This window comes from Salvia miltiorrhiza, chromosome 6, assembly GCF_028751815.1.
Source record: "Salvia miltiorrhiza cultivar Shanhuang (shh) chromosome 6, IMPLAD_Smil_shh, whole genome shotgun sequence".
Lineage (NCBI taxonomy): Eukaryota > Viridiplantae > Streptophyta > Magnoliopsida > Lamiales > Lamiaceae > Salvia > Salvia miltiorrhiza.
The window spans coordinates 34527539-34543898 of NC_080392.1; the positions used below are offsets into that span (position 1 = coordinate 34527539).

Consider the following 16360-nt stretch of genomic DNA (forward strand, 5'->3'; position numbering starts at 1 on the left):
CGTTGGCTATTCCAGCTGGCCTCCGACGACGCCGTGGGCGTGGCGTGGAACGAGCGGGTCCTGAAATTCCGACCGCCATATCCATCTGTGGAGGAGACCGACGAGAGCCTGGGAACCGACGAGAGCGTATCATACGGCATGGGCTGCTTCTTGATCATCTCTTTGGGGTCTGAATTCTCGCTGAAATACTTCTGCGCGTCGAAGATGCTTATCTCCGTGTCGTCGACGGCGGTAAGGATCTTTTGTTAGGATTTATGCTCGTTGGATTTGAGGTACGAGGAGAAAGATGCATCTTGGAAAGAGGTGGCGTTGTGTGGAGATGAAGAGGATCTGTAATGAAGAGGAGCTTCCAAGACACCAAACATGGGCTGCTGCTGCTGTGTGGAGCTGTACTTGAAACTTTTGACCATTGATGCTGGATCCATCTCACACACTGAGGGTGAGAAGGGACTATGAGAAAATATGTGAGAAGGGACCATTGATGCTGGATCCATTGCTGCTTAACCGCGGCGAGGGAGAGAAGCAGCTGCGCTGCTGAACCGTGGCGGGGGAAAGAGGCAGTTGCGCTGCTGAACCATGGCGAGGGAAAGAGGCAGCGCTGGCTGCGCTGCTGAACCGCTGCGAGGGAAAGAGGCAGCTGCGCTGCTGAACCGTGGCGAGGGAAAGAGGCAGCGCTGGCTGCGCTGCTGAACCGCTGCGAGGGAAAGAGGCAGCGCTGGCTGCACTGTTCTGCCGAGCGGCAACAAGAGAAAGAGGCGGCCAGAGCTGGCTGCACTGCCGAACTTCTATGCTGGATTCCGCTCGGAGGAATTTGAAATTTCTTGCAATGGAAACTCAAGAACGGCGGCGGTGCTCGCCGGACTTCGATTGCAGAAAATTACCGAAGATCTGCTTTGAAATACAAAGAAATACAAAGAAATACAAAGAGATATCAGGCTTTATCAAGATTTGTATGAAATTGTTGAAGAATACGTATGAATAAGAAAATTGGGGACTTTCCCCTCTTCCAAGCAAATCAAGAGATTCATCCCAGAATCAGAGGTGTTTATCGATCCCTAATTTGGGATTTTTGTTGCCGATCAAATCGACAAAACTCCGGCAATGACGCTAGTAATCGTCGATTTGCTGTGAGAGACTTAGGATACTCGATCTGGGCACGACGATAATCGCCGATTTGAAGAGATTTGAAGAGATCTGGATATTGAGCAATTGGTGTATGACGATGAACAGTAACCCTCCGATGAACAGTGACCCCAGCATCCCAATTTCCCATTTTATTTTAGAGGCTCGTCGGAACTCACGACGTAGCCCTCGTTTCCCACAGACGGCGCCAGTTGGTGAAGCATGAAATCAACGCCTAATCTAAGAAACGATAAACGAGACAAGATGTACGTGGTTCGATCATAAATGATCTACGTCCACGGGAGTTCTTCGTTGATTTCACTATACTTTGAGAGAGTATTTACATATTACAAGTGTTGCTCCCAAGTGAACTATATCCCTAATGCTAATGCTAACCTTCTATTTATAGATGTGAGAGTGAACCCTAAAGGCCTTAGGCCCATGAACTTTAATGATTGGATTTAGGCCCAAAACTTAGTACAATGATCTTAATCCCCAAGCTGAACCATCATACGTGACTGCGTGGAAAGACACTTTGGTGGCGCTGCTCTGCTCTGGTTGTGCAGCGCTGCCGCGCTGCTCTGGTCTGCGCTGCTCTGCTCTGGCTGCGCAGCTCTGCTCTAGCTGCGCAGCTCTGTTGCGCTGCTCTGGTTTGCGCTGGTGGTGTTGTACTTTAGCAAGGCAGCACCTCTGCACTTTGGTCAAGGCTGATTGACTCTTCGTATTCATTTGTTAGCAAGTCTTTTTAGTTAGCCCTGCGTTCATTAGTTCCTATTATAATTAATAACAATAATAGTAATCAAGTAAGATGCTCTTGTATTGCCAAGCACAGCGCTGATGAGTATTCTAGTCCTCATCAACAAGAGTTTTGAGCTTCATAAAAATATAACAAGTATTTAAAAGCCCAATCTCTAACTATCTTCAAATTACACGTCAATACTCCATCGAAAGCTCGTCTTTCATCAATTCCTTCCATCAACAGCTCCATCTCCAATTCTTCGCATCCCTGCGCCAAATCATTGCAAACTATGCAAAATCACATGAAACCAAGGCGAAACGCACACTAAACTAAGTAGCTAAAATACACACATCACCTATAGAGAAGAGTCGTTTTGAGAGATGATTTGTTTAACTTTGAATGTCGTTTGTTTTTGACATGATGTTATGTGAGACTATTTGTTTGACTGATTATGTAGCTTTTGTTATGTGTGCATTTATGATTGAGTGACTATGATTTTTCTTGAGAATGATAGCACGTGAGTTTTATTTTGAGTTTTCAAAACGAACGAGATTTATTTCATCGAGAAATCGAAAAGTGCCGATTTATAAAAATTTTCCAACAATATGTTTTTAATTTATTTTTCCTAAGATGATGTCATTAATTGATTGAGTGAGTGCACTAATGTTTAGTGCTATTATTATTTTTAATTATGGTCACATGTGTAATTATGCTATAGTATGTCTTTAATTAATGAGTAACATTTCATGATTATAAAGTTACTACACAATCACCACTCACAATTATTATTTTATTCTCCTTAAGACATGTGCTAATTGCCAAGTGGGCAAGTGGATTAGAGTGTAGAGATTTGGAGAGACAAAGCATTAATTGGAGATCAAAGTGTATCTTAGCAAATCAAAGAAAATCCTCTCACTTCTCCCTCACACCTCACTTTCGCCCCTCTCTCTCTCTCCCTCACCTTTCTCTTTCCTCCATTGATCACCATCGACGAAACCTTCCAAGCTTTCCTAAAATCACATCTATGCAATAATCCTTCACTAAATCAAGCCCTAAACACTTTCTATACTTGATTCAAAGAGATTAGTAGAGTTTTGAGCTTGAAGTTTAGAGAGAAGAAATTCTACTTTTCTTAACAATTCTTGAGCAAGTGTTAAATATCTCTAGATCTAATCATATTTGAGTTAGATATGTGTGTGTATGCATGATTGAAGCAAGAAAACACTCCCTCACCCCTTTTGTGAGATTTTCGAAAATAGGGAGTTTTTCCCCTTCAAAAATCGTTCTTGTTCTTTTCTTAAATTAGGATGAGAAATATGTTTAATGAGGTGTTTTGAGATGATTGATGTGTGTATTGCAAAGCTTGGTCTTGTGATGCAAATTTTTGCATAGTTTAGTTTGACTAAAAATTGGGAGATCTTGAGTTTATGGTTTGAATAATAAATTGATGATGAGTATGAGCTTATGAGATGATTAACATTATAATTGATGGATTGGATTGATGATTGGAAGTGATGGATGGAATTTGGAATGAGTTAGTTTGATGAAAATTAGGTATATGTGTCTCTATGCTTTAAATGGTTAATTGATGATTTATGTATGTGATTAAGTGGCCTATAATGATAGATCTAAGGTTAGATTAATGTTTCATTTGAATTTGTGAAGTTTCAAAAAGTCTTGTTTATAAAAAATCGGGACTTTCATGTCTTTTGTGCTTTGGTTTAAGAAAAATGTTTTTGAGGCAGCTCTGGCCTCCGAGCTGACTGTTCTGCTATGCTCTGACGAGTCATTCTACTCTGGTGTCCGAGCTGACTGTTCTTCTCTGCTCTGTCGAGTCATTCTGCTCTGCTCTGCCGAGCTATTCTGCTCTGCTCTATCGAGTCATTCTGCTATGCTCTGCCAAGCTATTCTGCTCTGCTCTGTCGAGTCATTCTGCTCTGCTCTGCCGAGCTATTATGCTCTGCTCTGCTCTATGGAGCTTATTCTTCTCTGCTCTGTCGAGCTATTCTTCTCTGCTCTGTCGAGCTATTCTGCTCTGGCATCCGAGCTGATTCTGCTCTGTCTGTTGAACTCACACTACTCTGGCTACCGAGTAATCTCTGCTCTGGCCACCGAGCTGAGTCTAATGAGTCAAATGTTTATGTATTGATGTTCTTGAGCGTTATAAGAGTTTAATATGAGTTTTGAAGAGTTTTCATTAAAGAAGTATGGAGTTTGAACATGTTTGCTTGTATGTTGAGTGTGGATTCGTTTTGCAACTCTTTTGTACCTACTGTTTCGTGAGGTTATTGTTACCCAAACATCATGAAAATTTTATGATAAGTATATATGAGAGTCTTGAGCATACTGGTAAAATTTCAAGCCTTTTTGGCAACGTTTACTATTTTTTTTCTTTCAGAAATCGAAATGTGAGATTGCTCAAAACTGTCGAATATGGTAGGTTGTAAGAGAACAACCATATCTTTTGAAATACTTGGAGTTTTGCATCCTACTTTTTTTTAAATGAAACTAGACTCAAAGATGTTTCAAATGGTATGAGTTTCGACCCCAGTGGAGTTCTGGAGTGAATCTGGCGAAGTCTTTAAAGTATGGAAATGATGAATGATGTTTATTTGCGACATGTCTATGTGTAAGCATGTATGCTTGTTGTGCCTATGCATGTTTATGTGCTTGATTGCTATTAGTCTAGTTCTTTTTGAATGTTAAGTCGAGAGTAGGATTTGTGATAGAAGTATATACTTAGAAGATTAAGATGAGTGATGTATATAGAAGATGAGTGACGGGATAAGTTTGAGATAGGAATGGAGTCTTTAGTAAGCGAGTTTCTAACTGAGGTTTATTTTATCGCATGAACCTTCGACGATGATGATGATATCTGAAGACACGAGCAGAGGGAAGAAGTAAGTTGACCCCACTTTGACGAAAGTTTGAGCTAAAGCCTTCAGGTGGACAATATTTTGAGTATACATATATCATACGAGCTTTCTAAACTGTTTTGATGATATTATGAGTTGACAAATGATTTGAGTTAAATGATGTTTTAAACTATTGACTTGCCGAGTTTTGATAATGATGAGCTTGTATGACTACCCTCTACTATTGAGACGAGACGAATTCGGATCCTACGAAAAGCGGGATTGTGTACACAGAGGTGACCGCGAGCCGTCTTTCAGGTCGGCCGGTCACGGTGCTTGAGAAGAAGGCCTACTTCTCAGTACCTTTGATGAGATGATGATGATGAGTTGTAGATGTGGTACATACTTGCTGAGTTTTTGACAGTTGTCGTTCATTTGTTTATTTATGATATCATGATTCTTAACTGCTTGCACGTGTTCTTTTACCATGTGTGATGCTTATGATGGGCAAGTTCAATCTATAGCTCTAAGAGCAGCTTTCTTATTTTTTCGGCGTTTGCCCACTGAGTATTCTGTACTCACGCCCTGCATGTATTTCTAAATGTGCAGGATAAGCGAGGAGTGAGATTGGTCTGGTAGTGGTGGGGAACTGTTTCAATCGATGTGTTTACTTACCGTATTCCTTTCTTGTTGATAGAGTCTTGATGTGGAGTCACTTTGATTTTGAATCAAGCAATTTACTCTCGGTTATGTGTCTTCATACATATAATCGGTTCGCCTTTTGCTGCGATACTCTGCATATTATGACTTCTTGTGAATATTTAACTATACCCGCTTTGTTTTTGTTCTTGAAATTCCTAATATTTTTGGAGTTATGATGACGTTGACGTTTATACCCTTATATGACATTATGATTATTTCCTTAGCATGTTTTCATGTGAGCTTCCGCTTGATGTTCAATCTATTCTTCTTGTCTTTTCTTATTCTTTTATTTAGTCGTATCGATACTCGGTCCACGCTATCACTAGCGTTGGGGATCGGGCTGCGACACTGATATGTTCCACTAATTTTTCTAAGTTAGAGAGAGAAATATGTGTGTTGAATATGTGTATGCATGTGTGTGTTTTGATATGTGTGTGCGTGTGTTTTGTGTGTGATATGCATGTGTGTGTTCTGATATGTGTGTGTGTTGTGCAGAGGGAGGGAGTTTAATTTGTGTGCGTTGCGTGTGTTGTGCAGAGAGAGAGTGTGTTTAATTTGTGTGTGATGGGTTGTGTGTGCATGTGTTATGCGCGGTGGGCGCGGAGGAAAGAGAGTGGCCATTTTTTAAATTGAATGTAAAAAGTAATTTTATATTTTTATATAAAAAGTGGTTAATTTTTATAAAATTTATTTCATAGATTATTTTTAAAATTTATAATAAAAAAAAACACAAAATCTCGTGTACACCTGGGTGTACGGTATACTCAGATCGTACCCGATCCGAATCCTGATCCGGATCTGATTCAACTAGATTATTCTACCCGAATGTTAAGTGTTAGTGTCATTTCGATATAGTGTTAGTGTCATTTACATGTAGTGTTAATGTCATTTTCAAAACAGTGTCATTTGTAAAATAAAATGATACTCCCTCCGTCCACGAAAGAACTTCCTATCTTTCTTTTTCGGGACGTCCACAAAAGAACTTCCTACCTATTTTTGGACTATACCCCACCACTTATAATCCTCTTACTTTTCACTTTTCATAACTCCAAATATTAATTATAACACATTTTCACCACTCTCAATACACTCAACTACCTTTTATCCACTCTGAATACACTCAACAATATTTTTTCTTAAAACTCGTGTCACTCTCTCCTAGGAAGTTTTTTTATGGACGGAGGGAGTATTAGTGTTATTTTCGAAATAGTGTCATTTGTAAAATAAAATAGTGTTAGTGTCATTTCATGAAAAAATGGGTCATGATCAGGATTTGGGTCGAGTACAATCCGGGTGTACGGTACACCCGAGTGCACAGGAGATCACCTCAATAAAAAATAGGTTAGTTTCATATATTACCTCTGTTAAATTTATATTTTGCATCAATTTAATTTATTTTATCATATTTTATGTTATAGATGTATTATACTCCCTCCGTCCCAAACGAAATGTCCTATTTCTTTTCGGCACGGAGATTAAGAAATGTGTATAAAGTAGATAAAGTGGGTTGATGAAAATTATTTAAATATTAAGTATAGAGAAAGAGTGTATTGCCAAAAAAGGAAACATGACATTTCGTTTGGGACAGTCCAAAAAGGAAAACAGGACATTTCGTTTGGGGCGGAGGGAGTAATAAAAGTCATAGTTATGTGACAAAGATACAACTTTAACTCAATTGGTGGATACAAAAAATTATATTTTGTGGTAAATTCAAATTTTTCCATGATAAAGTTAATATAATATTAATGTGGGAATAATGAATGTCTAATGTAGGAATGATGAATGACCTTTTATTTAGGTAATGAATTGCTAAAGTTTAATATATTTTCAACGTAGAATAAAAGATTTAAGATAGTAAAGAATAGTGAATAGAGAAGATGTCATTTAGAATTGAGAATGAATGTGGTGTCATCAATATGTAACCTATTATATAATACTCTATCCGTCTACAAAGATTGTGTGTTTATTACTATTTTCGTCCGTCTATAAAGATTGTGTGTTTTGATTTATGCTTAATTGTTCTAATTTTAGGGGTTTGCATGTGCATATTTTAAGTTAAATCTTCTGGAAATTGGTGCATTTTATGGTCTATTTTATGCTTTGCAGGAGATTTAGGTTTTCGAGATGAAGAGTGCAAATTTTGGAGAGTTTGGGCTAAGAATCGTGTTTTTGTGCATACTCTGGCATGTAAGAGAAGCAAAGCCCCGCTTGCCGAAGCGAGCGAGGAAGCGCCAGAGGAATCGAAGCCAGTGAGGAAGCGCCAGAGGAATCGAAGCGAGCGCGGAAGCGACAGAGAAATCACTTCGCTGCTGGAATCATAAGTGCAGAGGAATCAAACGCCAGAGAAATCACCATTTCTCTGGAGTCAGAGAAATCATCATTTCTCTGGAGTCAGCGAAATCAAGAAGCCAGTGTAGCCAAGTAATCACCAGAGGAGTCAAGAGTCAGAGCAGAGGGGATAGAAGTTCATTACAGCGGAATCAAGTAGCCAGAGAAATCACCATTCCTCTGGCGAAAGCCAGAGCGGAAGCCATTCCGCTGGCGAGAGCCAGAGCGGAAGCCATTCCGCTGGCGAAAGCCGCGATTTCCGCTAGGGTGGAGATGACTTGTAGAGCGCGTCACAGCTGGACTTACCTTCTTTTGCACGATTCTATTGCCATTAGAGTTCGGCTTTGCATGACAACTTCCATGGTGATCTAGAGGGATTTGAAGTCTATAAATAGGGCCATACTTTTCATTGTAACAATCAATCCCTTGCCCTAGTTTTAGACGTCATCTTTGCAATCTGTTGGCATCCGAAGCTTAGGAATTTAATTGCTTTCATAGTGTCGATTTTTAATTAGGTTTCAATTCAGTATTGTTTAGTTCATTTTTGGTTTGTGATTGAGTGACACAATTACACGATCAAGACGTTTACAGTATTTCGTATTTCAATTCAAGTTATTTTGTTTAATCATGTCTACGTTTTTCGTTAATGTTTATCCTTCCTTTTTAATTATGCAATTTAAATTATGCACTTTAGTTTCACGTCTAGATTAGTTGGTTTTTAAATTACAAGTATTTAATTTCTTAAGTTAGGTTTAATTTGAGTTGTTTAAATTCTTGCCTAGGTTAAGTTTAAATTCAAGTTTAAGTTTAAGTTTAAGTTTCAGTTTTTAATAATCAATCTCTTTACTGCTTTCTTTACTGTTTTTCCTGCGATACAATTAGAAACCCTTTAAGACTTTCCTTGTGAGATCGACTTGGGTTAACTTACCATCACTAGAATGTCCTTGTCCTATTGCAAGTCAAACTAGAGGTGTTCTAGGTTGAGTCATGTTTTCTTTTTTGGCAAACCTACTTTATACTTTAAACCTCATTCACACTCAATATTTACACAATACCCACCATTTATTTTTACAATTTGGTGAACCTCATACTATCATTTAACAATAAAATCACATCTTTCAACTTTTTTATTAAAACCCATGCCCCATGCTTATTTAAACTTATAAAATATCTTGATAATCAAATATAATATGCTACCTTAATTGATTATTCATCTCAACCAAAATTCGAAAAATATAAAATAAATATTTAATATAAATGTATAAATAATAAAGGATTAAAAATGATAACAAATTTAAATAGAAATATAAACTAACATGATACTAGGAACTCTTGAATGCATATACTAAAAAGTTTAAATAATTTTTTTTCTATTTTTTTTTTCTTTCAATTCTTTGATTTTTTGTCTAGAATTTATAAGAACTACAATTTTTAATACAAACTATCTCAAACAAAATATATTCTCTTGTGAAATAGAAATTGAATCTTATTGTTCTTTTGTTTAAGCTATCTAAAGGATTAAGTCTACTAAAAATTTGACGTGGGACCTAAATTTTTTGATGAATAAAAAAAATTATGAACTTCATTGTGACGTAATTTCACCATTACTATTTTATGAAATTTTCTTATTATATATATTTTAAACGTGTCATTTTCAGTTATTAAATTTATATTTTGTAGCAATTTAATTCATTTTCTCATACTTTATGTTATGAATATGTATAATGAAAGTCATAATTATGTGACAAATATACAATTTTAACTAACTTGGTGGATACAAAAAAATTTATTATGTAGTAATTCAAATTTTCCCATGATGAAGTTTAATATAATATCAATGTGAAAATAATGAATGTCTAATGTAGGAATGATGAATGACCTTTTATTTGGGTAAGGAAATGCTAAAATTTAATATGTTTTCAATGAAGAAGATGCTACCTAGAATTGAGGATGAATTTGGTGGCTTCAATAGATATTCTTTTATATAATTAATAGATGGATGGCTGTCGCAGCCCGATTCCCGACACTAGTGATAGTGGGGTACGAGTATCGATACGACTATTTTTAAAAGAATAAATGATAAGAAGAATAGGTCGAACATTAAGCGGAAGCTCGCATCAAAGCATACTAAGGAAAATCATCATAAATGACCCCAAGGGTAAAATCGTCAACGTCGTTATAACTTTTTAATTATCAGGAATTTTAAGATCAAAAACAAAACGGGTATCGCTCATTTTTCGTAAGGAATCATAATATGCAGAGTATCGCAGCAAAAGGCGAATCGATTATATGTATGAAGACATATAACCGTGAGTACATTGCTTAACTTCAAAAGAAAAGTTAAAGTATATCGATTATCAAGACTTTATCGTCAAAATGGAAATACGATAAAGTAAATACATCCTTTAACAATTCCCCGCCAGCACCAGACCAATCTCGCTCCTCGCTTAGCCTGCACATTTAGAAATACATGCAGGGCGTGAGTACATAATACTCAGTGGGCAAACGCCGAAAAACGAGAAAGGTGCTCTTAGAGCTATAAGTTTGAAGCTTGCCACATCTCAGCAATACACAGAAATAAGTTAGTATTAAATGAATCTGTGCATGCGGTTTTCATAATCATGACATCATAAGTAAACGACTGCAGTCAAAGATCTCAACATGTATGTACCACATCTACAACTCATCATCATCAAAGGTACTGAGAAGTAGGCCTCCTTCTCGAATACCGTGACCGGCCGATTCGCTCAACGGCTCACAGTCACCTCAGTGTACACTAGCCCTGGCAGGATAGCTATCAACTGCCCAGGACCCGAATTCGTCTCATCTCATCAGTAGAGGGTAACATACAAGCTCAACATCAAAAATTGGCAAGTCAAACAGTTCTTCAAACATCATTTATCTCAAATTATTTGATAAGCTCATAACATCATCATTAATCATCAAATCATTTTAGAAAGCTCGGATAATATATGTATACTCAAAATATTGCCCACCTGAAGACCTTACTCAAAAACTCCCGTCAAAGCGGAGTTACTTACTTCCCTGCTCTGCTCGTGTCTTCAGGGATCATCGTCATCATCGAAGGTTCATGTCATAAAATGAATCTCGATTAGAACTCAACGACAAAAACTCATGCCTTAACTCATGCTCTATCTTATATTGTATCTCTTAATCGACTCTACATAAACTTCTTCACTCATTTCAAATCCTTAAGTCCAAGGATAGGTTTCAAGAAAATCATGGTTCTAAGTCTCGATTTATCTCTCATATAAGACTCGTCTAATCTCATTAAAACACTTAGGCAACATAAACACATAAGGCACATAAGAAAATACAATCAAACATCAACAATTCATGTTCTGTTTTCCCACTGACTCAACTTCAAAATTTAACACGTTATGACTCCGACATCTCCTGGACTCCAGACTCATACCAAAAGAAAGGTATTTGAGTCTAGTTTCATTTAAAAAAAAGTAGAGTCAGAAACTCCAAGTGGTTTGGGAGATATGGCGTTTTTATCACGGTCTACCATATTCGGCAGTTTTGAGCAATCGGAAACATTGATTTTTGACAAATAGTAAACGTTGTCAAACTGAGCTTAAATTTGGTGGATATCTAGCCCATACAGTAAGGTTGATACCATAAAAATTTGGAAATCTAGATCACATAGGAAGCTACTGAAATGAATGACTTTGTCCCCTGTTCTCTGAAATTCCCGGTAGAAATGTGCAGATTTGGTTTTGCATTTTATACAAATAGTAAATCAAGTCCAAATGACTTGAACTTGTACCGGTATGCTCACGACTCATGTAGGGACATGCTGTAAAATTTTCAAAGCCATTAGACATCGACAACCCGTCGATCACAGTAGGTCAGTAGCCTACGAAAAATCACCAAAAACTCATCTCAAACTCTTAAATGCTCAATTCAACATTCCTTCAAAGAAAACCAATCAAAGCTCATTTTAAACACATATAACACTCAAAAACATTCAAAAACATTAAAATACTCATCATACTCAATCTCAAATCTCCTCTTACATCATAAACTCAAATCTCAAGGAAAACGTTTCTACAAACGCATCAATTTAATCCTCTTCTCAATCTCATGCTCAAAATCATTCAATCATTCATTAATGACTTCATACATCATGTAACTCATTTTACACAAATAAATCCCCTATAATCATGCCAACTAAACTCTAATAAAAACTCATATATCCACATAAACTCTCAACAAAAACATGACAACTTTCACATAATGGTCATAAAGCAAATTAGACCTCATGTTATCAATCATCGACTTCTCAAGATATGAAAACTCAAAAATTCTCATAAACTAACTCAAGTCAAAATTTTACTTAGCTTAGAAAAGACTTATTCAAACATATTAAACACTAACATCATGTTTAATTACCTATATTTTAAGCCAAATCACTTAATAGACATATAGATCAAAAAGTCCTAATTTTTTTTACTAAACTAACTCCTTGAAATTTATAAACACATATGAATCTTTAATCCATTCATATATCTTTCATTTTTAACCAATTAATCTCACATAAAACCATCATTTACATATAAGGGCATATATACACATATCCCTAATTTTAGTAAACTAACTCACATCAAAAACTCCAATGGACATCATATACTCAAATTACTCCATCAATCATCATCACATACATCTCATAGACTCATTTACATCATCAATTTATCTATTATCTCATTGACTCCAAATCTCCCAATTTTGGGTAAACTAAACTCATTCAAAATTTGAATCTCAAAACATAGCTTTTCAAAACACACATCAATCATCACCAAACATATCATAGATCATTTTTCTCACCCCAATTCAAGGAAAAAAAAAAATTTGAAGGGTATGAGACCCATATTTTCGAAAATTTAGAGAAAAATGAAGGGGGTGATTTTCTTGCTTCAAACTCTCAAGAATACTCACATACAATCTCATACAAGTCTAGTCTATGAATATGGAGATCACTTACCCAAGTTTACACCAAATATCAAACTTCCTCTCTCTAACTTTGAAGATCAATCTTCAAGGATTTCCTTGAATTCAAGTTGATAGGAGGTGTTTAGGTGGGATTTTGTTGGTGATTTATGTGTTTGGCATATTTTGGTGAAGCTTCGGAGGTCTCATCCATGGTTGACAATGGTGGAAAGTAGAGAGATGAGGGAGAGAGGGTGTTGGTCGAATGGAGTGAGAGAGAGAGGTGGAGTGGCCGAATGTGGTGAGTGAGTGAGAGAGAATTGCTTGGTAAGATTTGTGAGGATTTGGTAATCTTATAGAAGATTTGGCAATCTTTGGAAAGATTTGTAATCTTATGAAATATTTGGCAATTAATGCCTTGATCTCTCTCTCTAATCTCTACACTCTCTCTAATCTCTACTCTCTCAATCTCTACTCTCTCAATCTCTACACTTAGCAATTTATTGAATTAGTCACATGCTTAGGAAAATTAAAATAATAGTGTGAGTAAGGTGATTAAATAATAATCACAAAAACTATGGAAATATTACTCATTAATAAAGTACCATAGTATAATTATTCATGTGACCAAAATAAAATAATTATAGCACTAATATTAGTGCACTCACTCAATTATAATATTCCTCATCATAGGAAAAATAATTTAAAAAAAATTATGCTTGGAAAAATTTCCATAAACCGGCATCGTTCGAATTTCCGGTAAAAATAAACTGCACTTGCTTTGCAAACTTAATAAAAATTCCAAGTGCTAAAGTCTCAATTAAAAATCATAATAACTTGGTTAAAATGACTCACGTAACAAAATCACATAATCAATCAGTCACGTAAATTCACATATCATCACATCAAAGTAGTCGGCAAACACAAACAGACTAAACGTCTCTCAGACCGACTCTATTTATCAAGGTTTCTCACTCTTTCTTCCTCGACTCTATTTCCAACTCATTATTCCCATTTTCTTAATAGGACAGTCAATCTCTGATAACTCGGTATCCGGTAACTCTATTCCCGGTAGTTGGAAATAAAATAAAATCTCAGCTCAATTCAATCAGCATCTCTATCTCAACTCATTTCTCAAATCTCATCACTCTAATTCCATCATCGGTTTATTCACTCGTATTTCTATTTAAAAGACAATCTGTCTTATCTGCTCATAAAAAAAAAGTCTCGTATTTCGACATCTCAGTACTCTCAATAGTGTTAAGACACTATTTCACAACATGAGGAAAAGTACGGGGTGTTACAATGGCATAGTAAATAATATAAATAACAAAATATAAAAATCTGCTACCTTAATTTATTAAGTTTATTAAATATCTAGATAATCAAATATAATCTGCTACCTTAATTAATTATTCATCTCAACCAAAATTTGAATAATACAAAATAAATATTTAATATAAATGTATAAATAATAAAAATTGAAAATCATAACAAATTCCAATAGAAATATCAAATTTATATTTTGCATCAATTTAATTTATTTTCTTATATTTTATGTTGTTGATGTATTATAATGAAAGTCATAGTTATGTGACAAACATACAATTTTAACTCATTTGGTGGATACAAAAGTTTATATTTTGTAGTAATTCAAATTTTCTCATGATAAAATTTAATATAATATCAGTGTGGGAATAATGAATGTTAAAATGATGAATGACCTTTTTATTTAGGTAATAAATTGCAAAAATTTAATATATTTTCAATATGAAATAAAAGATTTAAAATAATAAAAAATAGTGAATAAAGATGATACCACTTAAAATTGAGGACGGATGTGGTGTCTTCAACGGGGGTGTTCGGTTTATAGGATAAGATAGGATTAGTTATGTAATACTCCCTCTGTCCCGCTATTCAAGTCCCATTTCTTTTCGCCACGGAGATTAATGAGACTACAATTAAGAGTTAAATTGTGTCTTCAAAAAACTTAATGTTAGTTTAATTAAGGTTATCTCTGCCCACTTGTAAATTACCACCGCACCACCTCCGGTAAATCACCACCGCACCACCACCGGTAAATCACCACCGCACCACCGCCTGCACCACCCAAATCGGTAAATCACCACCCAAATTTGCAACCCCACCCAAATCGAGCTCATAAATCTGCAACCCACCCAAATCGAACTCAGAAATCAAACGATTTCCCCCAACCAAATCTGCAACCAAAATTAGGGGTTATGGTTTTGCAGAGGGTTATGAGAGATCAGAGGCGGTGGTTCTGTGCTGGATTTGTGAGTGAAGGGAGAGGCGGCCGTGGCTTCACTGAGCGCCGAAGTTTAGCAGATGGAAGAGAGAGAGGCGAATACGGGCGGCGAGGCGCTGCGGTCACCGAGGGAGATAAGTGACAGATCCGGCATCCAGCAGAGAGAAGGCGACGGAGGAGAAGGTGATGGTGGAAGCGCAAAGAGAGAGAGAAAGAGAGAGAGAGAGTCAAGAGTCTCTTTGCAGATGGAAGGCACGAGAAGGGCAGAGCCCTGGTCGTCGAAAAACGAGCGGCGAGGCGCTGCGGTCACCGATGAAAGAAGTGACAGATCCGGCGTCCAACAGAGAGAAGGCGACGGAGGAGAAGGTGAGGGTGGAGAAAGGCTTCCTCCGACGACGAGCAGGGGAAAGGCAAGTGGAGGAGAAGACGGCTAGGGCGGTGAAGGTGGAGGAGAAGGCTTCCTCCGGCGACGAGCAGATGACGGCGGTGGAGACTCAGGCGCAGAGAGAGAGAGAGACGAGAGAAAGAGAGATAGAGAATAGAGGGGAAATGAATTAATTAAGGGTTTATTAGTTGAACAATTAGTGATCTCATTTAATGTTAAGCATCCCCTTATTATTTCCCTTTTAGGAAACGGGACATTATAATTTATTGGTGGGACAACCCAAAAAGAAAAATGAGACTTGAATAGCGGGACGGAGGGAATATTATGTTTGGTTGAATAAATTAGGCCCGAAACTTAATCTTGAGATTATGCCACGTAGAATTAGTCATGGTTTATGAGTCTTAACCTATTCCCTATGATAAAAATAATCTCGAGCCAATTCAATTTTGACTAATTTTAGGACAATTTAATCTCCAGCAACGAACACATGTACTTTTTTATACGATGTGCCAACGGCGGGAATAAAATAGTTGCCGCGTGATAATGATAAACTAGCATTTGCATCCCGTGCAATGCACGGGAAAATATTTTTTATTTTTATATTTATATAAAAATTAATATTAATTCAATTATCATACTCATAAATATAATAAAAATTAATTTTAACTAAATATATTTGAATTGAATATTAAAAAATAAAAAAGAATTTACAATTATAAAATTTGATATTATGAAAAGCAAAAAGAAAAAAGTTTAAAAAATAAAAAATACTAATAAAAAAGAATTAAAAATACATTTTTTTTCGAAAAGATGAGAGAGGAGAGAGAAATTTATAAAACTTTAATATTTAAATAAATTTAATTTGTACATTTTAAATCAAATATTTGTATAAAATATATCAAATTAAAGCTCTTATTGTGATCTTTACTTTGATATGCATATTAAATATTATATAATTAATCGAATTTCACAATTGTGAAAATAAATAAAGCAACAAATAAGAAGTTAAA

At 36.1% G+C, this 16360-nt stretch overlaps 1 long non-coding RNA gene across 1 annotated transcript; it reads right to left on the bottom strand.

Moving 5' to 3' along the window:
* Positions 1 to 9954: 9954 nt before the first annotated feature.
* LOC130989192 (uncharacterized) lies at positions 9955 to 13068 on the bottom strand. Its single transcript, XR_009090529.1, has 3 exons — positions 12755 to 13068; positions 10743 to 10806; positions 9955 to 10198 (listed from the first exon to the last, which is right to left on the bottom strand). It is a non-coding gene; the product is annotated as an uncharacterized LOC130989192 (long non-coding RNA).
* Between the last annotated feature and the right edge of the window lie 3292 nt (positions 13069 to 16360).